This window comes from Anthonomus grandis, chromosome 10 (assembly GCF_022605725.1).
Source record: "Anthonomus grandis grandis chromosome 10, icAntGran1.3, whole genome shotgun sequence".
Classification (NCBI taxonomy): Eukaryota; Metazoa; Arthropoda; class Insecta; order Coleoptera; family Curculionidae; genus Anthonomus; species Anthonomus grandis.
In genome coordinates, this window is record NC_065555.1 from 14860131 (window position 1) to 14877853 (window position 17723).

Below are 17723 nucleotides of genomic sequence, written 5' to 3' on the forward strand. Positions count from 1 at the left end.
TACTGATAATAAATGGTTGTGAATGCCTAAAGCATCATTAAAGTTAGCCATAGTTAAGAAAGAAATTCACGCGCCTGTATCCTAGTCGCCCCTCAGTCAATGCCCAGAATCCCACATACTACCTTAAAATAAAACTACACAAACAAAAACGAAAAAATGCATTAAATTTAAAAAAAATCAGTAGTGAAAATGCTAAAACACATAATCACATTTCGTGAAAAGCGGCCGTAATAATCATAACATAACCTATAGTTAAGTACGATGTTATGAGGTCCTTTACTACAGTGTAGTACTACTTTATAGTGATGAATTTTCTTCCCATTTTGGTTTAACATTTAATCTGAAAATATCTTGCAGGAAGCTCTCGAAGGCCAACAATTAAGCATCAATGTAAATGGCACATGGATCAATACATAGTATGCAAATGAATATAACCATAATATAAAATGACCTCCGAAGCCTCCTGGACATAGTTGGAATGCACGGCTGATTGTAGGAATTATGGGAATAAACACTAACATAAAACTAGCATAAAACGAGGCAAAAAAATTTAACAGCCTAGGGACTTTCGTTATGTGAATACTGGTCTTCAGAGGTAGAAATCAAATGCCGAATAAGAAAAGCGGAAAGCTTATTTATGGAAATTAAAAACGTCTTTACAAACTCTCACTTTGACTTCAATCTCAGAATAATATTCGCAAATTGTTTCGTATGGTTTGTACTATTATATAGTATGCGACGCTGAATAGTGGACATTGAAGGTTAGCATAATGAATAGGCTGAAAGTGTTTGGATGCAATGTGTATTTATCGAAGAATCTTGAATGTCCCATGAATAGCAAGAAAAACCAATGCGGAATTTTTGAGGATCATAGGAAGAGAATGCAAGCAAACTGATAAGCATGATAAAATGCAGGAAATTAGCATACTAAGCACATGTCTTACGCATCAAGAGGCATAACAATTTAGCCAATACCTTGAATTGGATTTATCTTAAACCAATAACAAACACTGATATAATTCAAATTAATCAAACCAGATGTATTCAAAGCAATGACAGTAAAACTGTAAACTTCAGGAATCTAAAACCTATTAATGAAGACTTACTTAGATACTTTTTGGAAATTTCACAATTCGATAATATTATTTACTTGAATGATATAAATTTAAAAATTCAATATCTTAATAAAACTATACTTAATATTTTTGATGTGCTAGCGCCGCTTAAGAAGGTAACTTTTAAAAAACCTAAACCACTCAGGCTGACAAATAATATACAAGCAATGATTAAACTAAAGAATAAAGCATTTAGCAAATATAAGAAAACACGTACGAAAGGGCATTGAGAATACTTTAAACAAATTAGAAATCAAACTAATATCGCTATAGCAAATGAGAAAAAGAGATGTCTTGAATTTACAATTCATAATTGTGGAAGAGATTCTCGAGCATTGTGGAGGAGATTGAATAATTTAAACATTTGCAATAAGAAAATTAAAAATTATATTTTTGGCACACTTAATAATCCTGATTCTATAAATCGACATTTCTTATAATTCTCAACAAATAATAAACCACCGGATCAATTACTATATAATTACTACAAAAATAATAGGAAATGTTGCCTTGAATCATTCTTTACCTTTAGGACAGTCGCTATATCGGAAGTCAAAAAATATCTGTTTGAAGTAAAATAAATGGCTACCGGCTCGGACTTCATTAATCTTGAAATGCTGCACTTGTGTTGTCATATCTGACCAATATAATAAATTCCTGCTTATTAGATTATGTTTTCCAGAATGTTGTAAAGTTTTCCGGGTTATTCCTCTGCCAAAAAAAACTGCAGTTTCAGGACATGATGATTGTCCAAAGTTCTTGAAAAAATATTGTTTATACAAATATCGGAACATTTAAATCTGTATAAAATTCTCCCTCCGTACCAATCTGGTTTTCGCTCTGGTTTTGGTTGTGCAACCGCATTAGTAAACATAACTGATAATATAATTAGGGCTGCAGATGACAGCAAATATACAGCTTTAATTCTATTAGACTTCTCTAAGGCATTTGACACTATAAACCATGAACTCTTTTTTTTCAATCTTAAATTTTGTTAAATTTTGTTTAATGGATTATCTCTCAAATAGATTTCAGTTTGTTTAAACATTAGATGGCAGATCAGAATATGGCAGGGTGAGTTGTGGTGTTCCATAAGGCTCAATTTTGGGTCCTTTACTCTTTAATATTTATACTAATAACCTTACTAATTGCCTAAAATTCTGCAAGGTACACCAATATGCCGATGATACACAACTTTATTTTTCTTTTCTTCCATCTGAATATATTAATGCAGGGAAAGTCATAAACAAGGATCTAAATACTTTGTTATCATTTTAAAACCGTCATAATCTTCTTATTAACCCATCTAAGTCAAAACTTATGATTTTTGGCAGAAATAAGGAGAGTGTTGAATCTTTTATAACCATGGATAATCTTTTATATAACCATAATAATTTTTAATAACTTGGATGTCGAGTTGCGCTTTAAATTCCATATTAAAACCTCCCTACAAAAGGCATATACCGCGCTAAAGTTACTCTACCCTTACAGGCATTCACTACCGCAATCTTTAAAAATTACGCTCACTGACACTATAGTTTTGAGCCATTTTAACTTTTGTGATGTGGTTTACTCACCTTGTCTAGATTTCACTGAAATACAAAAGATTCAACGGGTACAAAAATCTTGTTTAAGGTACATCTATGGAATTAGAAAGTATGAGCCGGTCTCTCATAAACTAAAAGACTGTAACTGGTTAAATAACGGCGAAAAGACGTAAATTACATTTTTTGGTTTTTATTTCAAAAAATTATACTTAATAGGTGTTCTCCTTACTTACTAGAGAAGATTAAATATCCAACAGACGTTCATAATTTAAATTTAAGATTTAAAGGGTTAATTACTCCACCACCTCACAAGACCACTTTCTTTCAGCGATCTGTCTCTTATAACTTTTATCAGCTTTATAATGACATCGAAGGGCTCTTTAAAAAAAAAGGCAAAATTACTGCTTTAGTAGCATGGTATTTGGTTACGTCTTATGTGATGCTTTAATCAAGGTTTATAATATATATGTATGTATATATGTATTTCTTTCTGTACGTTTTATTTAGTTTTTGGCGGGCAACAGTGATATAATATTTTTCAATTGTATATTTGTTTTTGATTTTTTTTTTGTTTTCGGAGTTAGACTTGATCTTTCTTTTAATTGTTTTTGGCACCCTTTTGTAAATCAATGACAAAATTATTATTATATATATTCATGTATCGGATTGTTTTAAATGATTTACAAAATAAACACATTAATATTATTAATTTTTCTGTTTTAGCTCGCTGATAGCGGTGTTGTAAATTTCATCGGCCTGAAGGTAAGATGAATTTTGCTAAGGTAGATTTAGGAACTTTCGAACAATGTTGCATGTATTCAGTATAACAGATTTCTGTATAGCGACAATCGTCCAAGAGGAAAGACCCAATGCGTTAAGGTTTTTAAACAGTGATAAAGGGACAATTCCAGTGGATGAAATAACTAGAGGGAGTATATATACATTATCTTGCCTCCATTGTTGTTTTATCTCGTGAGCTAGATCTGCGTATTTAGCAAGTTTAGTGTGTGTCGTTTCTAGGACATTATTAGTATTTGGCACTGCTATATCAATTAGAAAGGTGTTCTTTTGGGCTTTGTTTATTAAGATTATATCTGGTCTGTTTGAAGTCAGCGTCCTATCGGTCAAAAGGGTTCTCTCCCAGTAGAGGCGAAAGTCGTCATTTTCAAGTCCAGTTTCTGGTTTGTACTGGTAATAGGGGCAAGTTTCGCCAATTAGATGATAAAGTAATTTTTGCCATACAGTTATGCCGATGCAGATATTCGGCAGCTGTTAGAGATGTGCATCCTGATGTTATATGTTGAATTGTCTCCGGTATGTGCAGGCATTTTCTACATCGATCGTCGATTACTTTCCCATTTTTAGTAATGTATTTAAGGTAATTTCTTGTAGCAATTACTTGGTCTTGTATAGCCATCATGAAGACTTCAGTTTGAGGAAATAAATCTCCACGAGTCAACCAGTAGTTCGACGTTTCATAATCGACATGTTCGGCATTAAGTTCGTGAGGATGCTTTCCGTGTATTGCCTTCTGCTTCCATATGTTAACTTTAATGGCTGTGTGCTCTGATCTTGTTACAGTAATGTGTTCTGCTATACCTGCACGGAGATTCAAGGCTGTGTATCCATTATCCGCTAGCACCACTGCTTTATGAAGAGAAGAGGTTTCCCTCATAGTGAGGAAGTATTTCTGAAGATCTGCTACTTGTTTTTTGAAGAGAAAAGAAATATCAGTTAGTCCTCTGCCACCATTGGATCTGGGAAAAGTAAGTCTTTCGATGGCTGACTGAGGGTGGTGTGCTCGAAACGTCATGAGGGTTGTTCTGGTCTTTCTCTCAATCTCCTCTATATCAGTCTTTGTCCACCTAATGACTCCAAAAGAATACGTTAAGACAGGAATAGCGTAGGTATTAACTGCTTTAATCATGTTCTTACCATTCAGTTTAGTTTTTAAAATTTGCTTAAGATGGTTGATATATTCCTTTTGGAGGTTCTGCTTCATTTTCTTGTGCTCTGTATGGGCTAATTGATGTACGCTTAAGTACTTATAAGTTTCCCCTTCTTCCATAGCCCGAGTTGTTGGTGTTGTGTTTACCTTTGATAACTGTTTGAGTTTTGCATTTATCGATACCAAAGCTCATTTTAATGTCGTGGGAAAATATTTCAATTGTTCGCAGCAATGAGTTGACATGCGTTGATGTCCCAGCATAGACTTTGATATCATCCATGTACATTAGGTGTGTAATATTATATAGGTTTTCCCTGTTATCTTTAACGGTAAATCCATGTTGACTTTGATTAAGCATATAAGAGAGGGGATTCACAGCCAGACAAAACCAGAGGGGACTCAGGAAATCTCCCTGGAAAAGGCCTTGTTGTATTTTAATAGGCTCAATCGCTAAAGTTTTATATCTGCAGTTAAGATTCAACTGTGTGATTAATATTATTATTATTATTATTATTATTTATTGCTTGTCACTTCACCCTCTTCTTCTGATATAATTGACATATTAAAATCATTTGAAATTGATGCAGCCCCAGGTTACAACAATATAACCGCAAAAATCCTAAAAGAATCAGCAATAAAGATTGCTGATTTAAGTAAACACATAATAAATTTAGCATTTTCTTACTGATATTATCCTAGACTTTTTAAAGCAGCAATTGTTAAACATATATTTAAACAAGAACAAACATATATGGTTGAATTTTACCAATAAGTTGACTATCAATTGCCAATTGATAAACCATTGGATTTCGCAAAGACATATCTAAAAATAGTGCTGCAGCATTTATAGACTTAGCAAAGGCTTTCGATACTGTGCTCAGCAAAGTTTCGATATTGAAATCCGCAGAACTTTTAAATTAATGAAAAGTTACTTCGACCAAAAAATGCAAGTTGTACAAGTGGAAAATGAATTTACCGAATTATTTTTTTTTTTAAGTTTCGGGTTCCAAGGTCGGGTAATCAAGGTCAAGGTAATCGCTTCATTATTACTTATTATCTTAATGACCTTCCAAAACTTGATATAAATGGCAAAATTCGATCATGTTTAGATGACACTACTTAGTGGTGAGACAAAACATAAACAATTACTTGACCGATCCTCTAACGCATACAAAGTTACTATTCTTAGAACATTGAAAGGCTAGAATTAGCATTGCTATGATATTCTGGGCAGTTTGTTCGCTTGCAACATCTCTGATGCAATGATGCTAAATGCTTATATAGAAATGGCAAAGAAAACATACTTTATATTATCATTTGTCACTTATTTTGACAGGCGCAAAACAATACTATTCCTCTTACATAAAATATGAAGAATTTTTTGATAAAATATCATAAGATACTCCATAAAGAAGTTAACATTTAAAGCTAAATGAACGTAGATAACGTATATTAAAGAAAAGGGCAACAACAACGCAACGCCGCTCGATTGCATTGTTGATTTCACCGATACAAGTAATCTTAGTGATGTCGTTAAAAAATATTTACATAGTAAATATTTATTAATAAAAGATTATGCTTTAAATTATAAAAAATATTACCGTTTATGAACTCTTTATGGGTTTTTTTAACGTACTTGATTACAGTAAAGGTATTTATCTAATAAAAAGCCTTTTTATAAAAATTACACATTATAAAGAAGAAACGCAGAATTTTCCAAATACCAAATGTAATAACGCACAAAGTCGTTTGTTAAGATGACATGTCCCAAGTAAGCTTTTGCCTGCGGTATTGCCATTTCAATTTTTTTAGAAGCGGTTTTAGGAATAGGAATATTAATTTTTGTTTTTTTTTGCTTTGATGATATTATTTTTGCGCTTAGAATAACATATATTTATTTCTACTTTTTATTTTTAATCGAGACTCTGACATCAATAAGTTAAATTAACATAAATTGTAACTGTAAACTTAACAACAGAGAATCGATGAATATGTTTGTAAAAAAAATACCCCCCTTGCCCCTGTACACATGTTGAACTCAACAAAGTTGTTGTTTACTAATTCTAGCCTTTCAATATTTTACGTTACTAATAATCCCGAATTTAGAAATGAATAAGACATAATCAAAAGAGTTAATCTAACTAATTACCGAGGAATAGAAATACACTCTAAAGCACATTTAATTTTGTACAAAAAAGCTGACACCTTTATCATGCTTATTTAATTAAATTATAATAATGGCGAAAATTCAGAACTATAAGCTCATACAATCCATTTTATCGTATGGCATTATTCTTTATTAAGGTGTAACAAATAAAACAAATATACTATAAAAGCGCATTGATTTACAATACGAAAAGTAAATTAACAATTAAACCTACACATATTTACCAAACAAGATTTGCTGTACAAAATCAAATTGTTCTCAAAGGATGTTTACAACAAAAGGTCAATGTTTATCAACTATCACCGGAATTAAAATGTTCCATATAAAAGAAAAACTTTAAAAGAAAATAAACAAAAAATAGCATGCTAGATATGTAAAAAAGAAAATTAGAAAATAAAATTTATTTTTTTTTATTTAGGATTATATTACATATTATAATAAATTAACGCTTAATTAATTTCATTAAAGAATGATGAACAAGTTTTCAACTTTATGGACCTTATCCTTTTCTTGCTCCAGTGAAATTATTAACTAATGTTGTGGATATTAATTATTATTATTATAAAATTAAACATTTGCTTGTTATTTATACTAACATCATTGTTGCTAAAAAAACTCTTCCAAAAACCTATAAAATAATGATAAATTATATCAGGAAAAAAGCTATTACTGAATAAAGACCATCATAAATGAGAAATCTTGTTTTTTCTTTCTTTTAAAAATATCTAATACGAAAACGTAATTTTTAATCACGATTCATTCTAGACAAATATTTGAATTAAATTTTTTCCAGGATCGCCGTTTAATTAAACCAGTGATATTAAATATTATAAGATTCGCCCAACATTAATTACAAAGTTCTTATGAAAAATTGATATTTTTAATTAGTTTTTAAAATATTTAAAAAAATATAGGCTATCCTATCGCTTATGCTAACACAACGTTGCCCCAATAGCATAATAAACTTGTTCAACATTTCCATGAACATAAACCTTATAAAAAATAAAATAAAAAACTTGTATAAATTAGGTCGGCGAAACCTATTTGGAGGCAAATTATAGGACTTAATGAATTTTAACAAGCTTGCTCGAGAAGGTTTTCTAAAGCTATTTTAGCGACACGTTGAACCAACCTTTTTCCACCATAGGAAAAGTTTGATCTTAGGTAATAAAGATGCAAAAATTTTTAATAAAGTGGTGCTTAGGTATTTCATTCTTGGATGTTCTTATTGCATAAAATTAAAACTTATATGAAACCAGTAAATTTTGCGACAGCCCATAGCTGAAATTTAAGGAACGAACAGCCATTATAGAAAATTTTATGCCTTTCAGAACATATTTCTTATTCGAAAAAATAAGGGTTAGTGTTAGGCATCATAAATGACACGAAAGAAAAGAGAGGCAATGCATAACAGATGTTACTTGTGACAGAATACCAAGTAAGGAAACAACTAAAAGCTTTAGGACTAGAACATGAGATTGAGAGAGAGGCTTATTAAGCACTGATAATGGATTCAGAAATTAAAATAATAATCAGAACTATAAATATAGTACAGAGAGAAATGTGGGACAAAAAGTGTACGAAAATTAACACCTATATAGGTGAAGAAAACTGCTCAGAATCCTAGAAATTCACGAAAACCCTAAAGTGTAAATCAAAAAATAGGACGAATGTCCAAAATATATCAACAAGAATTCTTCCGATCACTATAAGATTAAGCTGTTGACTAAAAAAAATAGAAGAATATTTGTTAAATACCTATGGATCTGATAGTATAGGCTGATATAATTATTGTCAATATTGGCCAAATCAAGAATGCAATACGAAATTTGAAAAACGGTCGGGCTGCAGGTCCAGGTGAAATTTTCGATGAACTAGTCAAATGTGGGTCAGAAAAACTATTAGTACATACGCTAGGTAAGATCCTGTGTTTTTGAGAGCTCCCCGCAATGTTTTTGCAGAATATTGTTGTGATATGAGTACTTATTACGAATCGGTTTGTTACCACACCCAAATTTGGCACATTAAGTTTTTATACAGGGTGGTCCCCTAATTACAGTCTTAAGATTTTGCAAATAATATGGTTTGGCATATATAAAGTTTTTAGTTGCGATATAACTTTTAATGTGTCTTATAATGGTGAAATAGAGTGGACAATAATATATGGCAAAATAAATTTAATGATACAGGGTGGCCCAAATTTTAGAAAAATAATTGCAGTTAAAATAATTTGAACACAATACACTTTTTACCTTTATTTATTTATTGTACGGATTTTTACACTGGTTTATTCATCACTTACAATTACAAAATGAATTACACTCTAACCCAGCAACCCTACAACGGCAACTATTTTGCCGCGAACACTTCGTGCAATTGCAGCTTGGTAAAAGATCGTCACTCGGGGGAAAAAGCTTAGTTACTGATTTTGGTAAGAGGCAACCATTCTCGATTCTGTATCCAAAACAAAGTGGATCAAGCAAAGTGGTATTTTCCAATGTATTTAAACAAAAGTTTTCATTATGAACAATAAAAAAAGCTCTTAAAATATGAAATCTAGTATTTGCACTGGTTAGGGGTAACTTTTCTAAAGAAAAATTTTTTTGGTGATGGTAAATCCAATATCTCAGTTCTTTAAAATTTTTACATGAACTGTCCTTGCGGTATACTTTTACCAAAAACTCTTCTACAAGCCAAACAGAGCTTTCAATTTCACTTTTGGTTAAACCTAAGAACAAAATAAATAAGTGGTATAATTTTATGGATTATAGTGGTTATATATTATTAGACCTTGTGCAAAGTTCAAAAGATACTTTTCCGGTTCGGCTTGAAAAGCAGCACGTTTTGTGCCAACTTTGCTCGTATAATCCGCTCCAGTCAAGTGGTAAAGTGTAGGAAGTACCAAACAGGTTTCTGTGCCACAACGCAATGCCATAATATGTATTGCGATGTCTCGTTTTGTAGCCCCTGTTCCTGCTTTTATCCATAGTTCCTGATAAAGATTAAATTTAATATTTAAAACCAATAGTGTCGATAAAATCTTTACCTTTAATCCAACAGATTCAAATTTTCTAAAGTGATATAATGTCATGATTATAATGTCAGTATCAGATGAAAAAATACATATTTTCTTATGATTTTCACGTGCTGCCTGAGCTATGTGAATCATTATTCTCATATCAGCTTCCTCAATCTCTCTTCTTTCCAACATATTTAACAAACCAGAAGAAGATGATGTTGATTGAAACGCTTCGGTATTTGTAGCACTACAAACCAGTTGAACGCCAGGCCAGAATTGGTAATCATTTTTTTAAATAAATAAACGCAGAAAGGATTGAAGTCAAATTTTATTTTCAGTAGAGCCCCAAAACTTTTTTTCTTGGACTGGTAAAGAAACATCTGCTGTAATTTCATAAACTACGATATACTCGTCATTATATCTTCGTGTCCTCTCTCCTGTTTTTGGTGATAGTTCTAAGTAACTATCGAATACAAAATCTATCCTATTAAGTCTTCCCTTTAATGTCCTGCTATTATAGTTACAAAACTCAGTTGCTAAATCGTTGAAAGTTTTAAGGTTCTTCCAACTTAACTTTCGCAATCCCATCATAACGTCAATCATTAAACAAAATTTATCAGTGTCGACTGATATAGTAAAACTTTGGTCACCCATAGACTTATAGAGTTTCTCTAAAATGCTGGATTTGTTTATTTCTTTTCTTAGCACATCTTCTTGTTCAAAAAGAATGTTTTCATGAGTTAATTCAAATGCTAATAATAACTTTATATAATAATTTCTTTCTCTAGCTAAATCGAATATTCGTCGGTACTCGTAATTTTGTTTAACAGATGCCTTGAATCCTTTTTGTTTGACATTAGGGACAGATGTCTTAAACTGTCTTATTACTGAATAAAGACCATCATAAATGAGAAATTTTGTTTTTCCTTTCTTCTAAAAATATCTAATACGAAAACGTAATTTTTAATCACGATTCATTCTAGACAAATATTTGAATTAAATTTTTTCCAGGATCGCCGTTTAATTAAACCAGTGATATTAAATATTATAAGATTCGCCCGACATTAATTACAAAGTTCTTATGAAAATTTGATATTTTTAATTAGTTTTTAAAATATTAAAAAAAATAGGCTATCCTATCGCTTATGCTAATACAACGTTGCTCCCAATAGCATAATAAACTTGTTCGACATTTCCATGAGCAGAAACCTTATAAAAAATAAAATAAAAAACTTGTATAAATTAGGTCGGCGAAACCTATTTGGAGGCAAATTATAGGACTTAATGAATTTTAACAAGCTTGCTCGAGAAGGTTTTCTAAAGCTATTTTAGCGACACGTTGAACCAACCTTTTTCCACCATAGGGAAAGTTTGATCTTAGGGTAATAAAGATGCAAAAATTTTTAATAAAGTGGTGCTTAGGTATTTCATTCTTGGATGTTCTTATTGCATAAAATTAAAATTTACATGAAACCAGTAAATTTTGCGACAGCCCGTAGCTCAAATTTGAGGAACGAACAGCCATTATAGAAAATTTTATGCCTTTCAGAACATATCTCTTATTCGAAAAAATAAGGGTTAGTGTTAGGCATCATAAATGACACGAAAGAAAAGAGGAGGCATAACAGATGTTACTTGGGACAGAATACCAAGTAAGGAAACAACTAAAAGCTTTAGGACTAGAACATGAGATTGAAAGAGAGGTTTATCAAGCACTGATAATGGATTCAGAAATTAAAAGAACAATCAGAACTATAAATATAGCACAGAGAGAAATGTGGGACAAAAAGTGTACGAAAATTAACACCTATATAGGTGGAGAAAACTGCTCAGAATCCTAGAAATTCACGAAAAACCTAAAGTGTAAATCAAAAAATAGGACGAATGTCCAAAATATATCAACAAGAATTCTTCCGATCACTATAAGATTAAGCTGTTGACTAAAGAAAATAGAAGAATATTTGTTGAATACCTATGGATCTGATAGTATAGGCTGATATAATTATTGTCAATATTGGCCAAATCAAGAATGCAATACGAAATTTGAAAAACGATCGGGCTGCAGGTCCAGGTGAAATTTTCGATGAACTAGTCAAATGTAGGACAGAAAAACTATTGCAATAACTCACTTGGTACATCAACCAATACCTAAATGGAGATCAGAATAAAAAGAGACATATATATCGTCCATCCATAAGAAAGTCAATAAGCTAGAATGTTCAAACTATAGAGAGGTATATCTGTAACCATTACTTTAAGTCGTCTATATGTGATAATTTTCCGAGGTCACATTGACAGGAATATATAAACAAGGAAGCAGAAGAAACAAAAGAAGAAGAAAAAGAAGCACAGTCAGGACTTCGACGTGGAAAAACTTGTACGGATAACATCTTATAGAAAAAAGGAAACTAATATCATGTTCATAGATCTCCAGAAAGCCTATGAGCTTAGAATAGCTCTTGTAGAAAGCTCTTCAGGAAACCAATCATAGGCATTCTATTATAAAAGCTCCCAAAAACCTGTACGATGGCACATTTTCAAGAGTAAAAATCGGTAATGACTTGTCAATAAAGTTCTCGGTAGATAAAAGTTCTCGATAAAGGCGCCTTACAATGGATGGTGCGAAAATTGCAGAGAGAATAGAATAATTAGGCACTGGAAATGAATACAAAGAAATCGAAATATCTGTGCATAAGAGTGGAACCATATAACATTCAATTAGATATTAAAAAAGTAACTAGTTGCAACGTTTACATGTATCTTGTAAAGTTTGACTGATCTGAAAAAGCCGATAGAGAAATAAAGAAAAAAATAACAGAAGCCACAAGGATTATAGAATGTTTAAATGGTGTACTACGAAGTAACAAAATTAAGAGGCAACGTAAGTATGACATATATAAAGTACTCATTAAAAGCAGTTTAACTTGTAGAGACATGAAAAATAACGTAATAAAACCAAGTAAAACTTGAAGCGACCGGAATAAATGTTTTACCTCACTGGGTATATTAAAAAGAGATAGAATCCGGAACGACCGGAATAATAAATGAGAATAGTTCATTCAATAATGACAGGAAGCTAATATAGCATGGATATGTCCAAAAGATAGTAAAAACAAGACTGGTCATAAAATGGGTACCATCAAATGACAGGAAACGAGAGAGACCGAAGAAAACTTGAACCGAACTCATAAAGACGGCCATGTACTAGTAGTACTAGAGATCTGAGAGAGGAATAGTGAAACAATAGAAGGGAGTGGAAGTAAGGCATCAGACAATGACGAAAGCCGTTTTAAAACCGACATATATATAATAGAAGAACATAGAAATAAAACTAAGCTTAAGGACCTGTTCAAGAAAATCAAGTAGATAACTCGTTTTTTCTTACCAATTACATCAAGGATGAGAATGAGGTCCTACTTACAACCAAACAAGACATATTTAAAAGATAAAGGCAATATTGTGAAAACCTGATGATAGAGCAGAATATACAGAAATCATCAACACAAGTGAAACACACAAAAAAGAACCTAACTTAGTCAAAAGTGACGTTGAAATAGCAATAAAAGACAAATGAGCCATAAAGCCACAGGTATAAAATTCAAAATTATTTGGAATTATTCGACAAAAATTCGAGATTATTTGGACCTTAGATGACTTGGGACTATGGACCATTAAGTAAAGTGTTATAGATAGATGACTTGCACAGTATTTATTCAAGGTAACCTATTGGCGTTAACTAAAAAAATGTATTAGTTAAAATTCTAAGTTTAATATTTGGTATCCTAAAGTTGATAAAATTAATCAGACTATTTTTGCTATATTTGGAGTGATTTATTATATAGTAACTATATAGTATAGCTTGTGTCTCTCTTATTTCACTCAACCTAGTAAATCTACAGAATTCGAGCATTGACCTGTAGGATACCATATAGGAATATGCATTGTTCTTTCGTACATATAGATCTTAGAAATCGCAATTACCCGATAATACATATAAAGATTCTACATACACACATACTATTCTACATATTTTCACAAGCATGGTATCTAATTTTATTTTTGTGTTTATTTAAAAATTATTACTACTACGTATCATAAAACCTAAAGCCCTACCTTACCTTCAAAATGAATACCCAAATCCTTAGCCTTAGTATCCCTTTTAAGAACAGTTTCACCTTGATAATAATCCTGATTGAAATAATTTATTATTTGAGTAAAACTTACCATATACTTCCTAATATTTAATGACTTTTTATTGTCAGTTTTCAACTATTTAAAAACATTTTTAGACTTTTTCTATTCTGTAGCTATACAGGGTGATTTTTATAAGAAGGTCATGCTTTTGGGGGATGATAGGGGACGTTCAAATATAACTTTTGATATAAGACACTTTGGGTCGGAAATGCCTCACAAGCAAAATACAGGGGGTTAAAGTTTTTAAAAAAATTACGAAATTATTTTTAGTTTTATGACTGTTTAAGATATCGGTGTCAAATTTTCTCAATAAAGCTACCAATAATCTCAATCTCAATAAAGATGCTTTAAATGTAAAAAGTAAATGTTTTAGTTTCAACCAGTGGCGTAGATCAGATAGGAATTAGAGTAATTTTTTAATAAAAAAAAAATAGTACGCCACTGATAATCAAAAATTTTAAGAATCCTTGGTTTATTTAACAGAAAAAAGGTTTTCTGCATCTTTTTCCCAAAAGGCACTATTTTATCAGAATTTAAAAATGGATAACTTTAATAAAAACTAAGGAAAAAAAATTATTGGATAACGTTAAAAAATACTAAATAATAATAATTATTAATTAATTTTAAAGGCCGCCATTTTTTTAGATACAGAGCCTGCAGTGTAATGTTAAGTTGTCGTGAATTTTCTAAATAACTTCACCACTATCCTTAATTTCGGTATTTGGTCTCGCTCGAACTCATCGGATTCGCCGAGTGTGCATATCCGCTAACTCAATGCCACGCAAATTGCAAAGAGGGACATGATAACAAAATAACTAATAGCTTTGACGGTTGCTAGGATATTTTTGACATACGAATCAAAACTTTGTTATAACGTCATCTTCCTGATTAATTTAAATAAGGTAGTTGTTCTGCCGTTGCTTTATTTTGAATGTTATAGAGCGATTTAATGAATTGTTAGATATGCATTTAACCTTGGTGAATCCAGAGGAAATGCTGTATTGGCTCGTGCGACTTATGCTGAACGTTTTCCCAATTGAATGGTCCCAGAGTGAAAATTTTTTCTGGAGGTCGACAGAAGTCTACGTTTTAGAGGACAATTACAAGTAAGTACCTACTTAAAAAAAATAAAAACAAAAAATTAACAAGTACTTTTTGTTTTAGGTAAACCCAGGCATAAGAGTTCGTGCAAGACCTATTCGTGATAATGTTGAGGAGGAAATACTTCACAATATTGAAGAGGATCCAAATACAAGTACCCGAAAAATTGCTGATCACCTGAGAATAAGTCAAACGTTGGTTTGGAAAGTTTTGCATGATAACCACCTTTATCCATTTAAAAAACAAAAAAATCAGCATCTGTTCCCTCAAGACTATGCTAATAGGTTTGCGTTTGCCACTTGGTATCTTCTGGGGGACTGAACACCCAGACATTCGCCAAGCTATTTTGTTTAGTGACGAAACAACGTTTTACCGAGAGGAACATTTCAACCCAAGAAACAATCATGTCTGGGCTGATGAAAACCCTCATCCTAAATTTACCGTGGCTACCAAAAAAATTCTCTGTGAATGTTTGGGCAGGCATTGTAGGGGAAAACTTGATTGGTCCGTACATTTTGCCAAGACGTCTCATTGCAGGGAATTATTTAATTTTTCTTCGAGATGTACTGCCTGAACTTTTAGAAGATGTGCCATTGAATGTTCGGCAAATAATGTGGCTTCAACATGATGGTTGTCCGGCACACTATGGTCGCATTGTCAGGGAATATTTGAACCAAAGATATCCTAGATGTTGGATTGGGAGGGAAGGCCTAGTGGCTTGGCTAGCGCGCTCCCCCGATTTAAATCACTGTGATTTTTATTTGTGGGGTCATTTGGACCAACTTATTTATTCTACACCTGTGCCAGATGAACTGAAGGTGAAATTAAAGATAGGGGTAAAGTTATTCAGAAAATTCACGACAATTTAACATTACGCCGCAGGCTCTGTATTCAACAAAATGGCGGCCACTTTGAGCACCTTTTAAATTAATTATTAATAATTATTATTTATTATTTAGTATTTTTTAACGTTAATAATAATTTTTTTTCCTTAGTTTTTATTGAAGTTATTTATTTTTAAATTCTGATAAATTGGTGCCTTTTGGGAAAAAGATGCGGGATACCTTTTTTTCTGTTAAATCAGTGGCGTACTATTTTTTTTATTAAAAAATTACTCTAATACCTATCTGATCTACGCCACTGGTTTAAACTAAAACATTTACTTTCTACATTTAAAGCATCTTTATTAGGTAGCTTTATTGAGAAAATTTGACACCGATATCTTAAACAGTCACAAAACTAAAAATAATTTCTTAATTTTTTTAAAAACTTTAACCCCCTGTATTTTGCTTCTGAGGCATTTCCGACCCATAGTGTCTTATATCAAAAGTTATATTTGAACGTCCCCTATCATCCCCCAAAAGCATGACCTTCTTATAAAAATCACCCTGTATAGAGTCACTTACATTAGATACTTGCCTAAATTATGTGAAATAATCAGTATAAAGCATGCAGTTGCAATTCTTTACAACACTAATTAAATCATTTTTAAATAAAAGAAGATGAATGGGGCTTAATTTTTAAATAGATATAAAAAATAGACAATACTAAAGCAGTTTTCTAGCTAATTGGAAATATTTATTGTTTAATTGCCAAATTAAAGATACATAATATTGGTTTCATTAAATAATCTATGCACTTCATATATATGTATGATGGAATCTCATCAATACCAGTTGATTTCTTTGTGTCTTATACACAGAACGTAAAAAAATTTAGCAAACGCATTTCCAATATCCAAAGGGTTGCCAAACTCATGTCGCCAAACCTTATCTCAACTTGAATTCCATTCTGATTTTGTTATATGTATAAATTATTTAAATAAATTAGCAGAAACTACAAGAACCTACTTTTAATTGACTTTTTATGTGAATTAAACTCAGTTGAACTTTGTAATTTTGTTTTATGTAAATAAGGGAGATATGCACATAGTGAGAGGACTGGACAGCCTTAATAATAAAGAAGCAGCAAGGGACTTATGGAAGGACCAAAGAAATTAACATTTTCTTATATGTCTGAAGGTTAAGCTTGTTAACTTTACACGATTTATAATAAATCGGTATCACTATTAGCAAGAAGAAGATTTTTAATCTTAGATATGCAATTGATATAATCATTTTCGCTAAGTCGAAAGAGAAATTGTGTCAACTATTAGATTGAATAGAAAACCAAACCTCAAAATAGTCAGAACAAAGATAAGGATCATGGTAATAGATAGCCAACAACTAAAACCAACTAACGGAAATAAATAATATCGCCGTTATAAGTCAGTTTGTGCATCTGGGTATGCAATTACCAATGCTGGCGGATGCACTGAGGAAATTAGTCGTAGATAGGCTATTGCAACAAATGTAGTGGCTAAAATCTGAAAAAGTCACTGACTCACCTTAGCGATCAAAATGAGACTGTTCAAATGCCTAGTGTTCTCAATTTTCCTTTATGAGGCAGAATGTTGGACTTTTAATTATACTTACAAAAAGAGCATAGATTCATTCGAGATGTTTTGGTGGAGACGTACATTTAGAATTCCTTCAGACAACTCGCAGAACAAATGTGTCAATAAATGTGTCTAAAACGATTGAATATTAAGAAAAGACTGAGAACTCAGGTAACAGAGCAAATAATAAGCTAT

At 31.7% G+C, this 17723-nt stretch overlaps 1 protein-coding gene across 4 annotated transcripts in view; it reads left to right on the plus strand.

Moving 5' to 3' along the window:
• Window positions 1-17723, plus strand: part of LOC126741286 (probable G-protein coupled receptor No18) — a 510980-nt gene that overhangs the window by 358729 nt on the left and 134528 nt on the right. For 2 of the 4 annotated variants that reach the window (XM_050447669.1, XM_050447670.1), the window contains one exon: window positions 3386-3424. The exons of the other annotated variants lie outside the window; for them this stretch is intronic. The gene's annotated coding sequence lies outside the window, so the exon portion shown is untranslated. The remainder of the gene's footprint in view (window positions 1-3385; window positions 3425-17723) is intronic. 4 annotated transcript variants of the gene reach the window in all.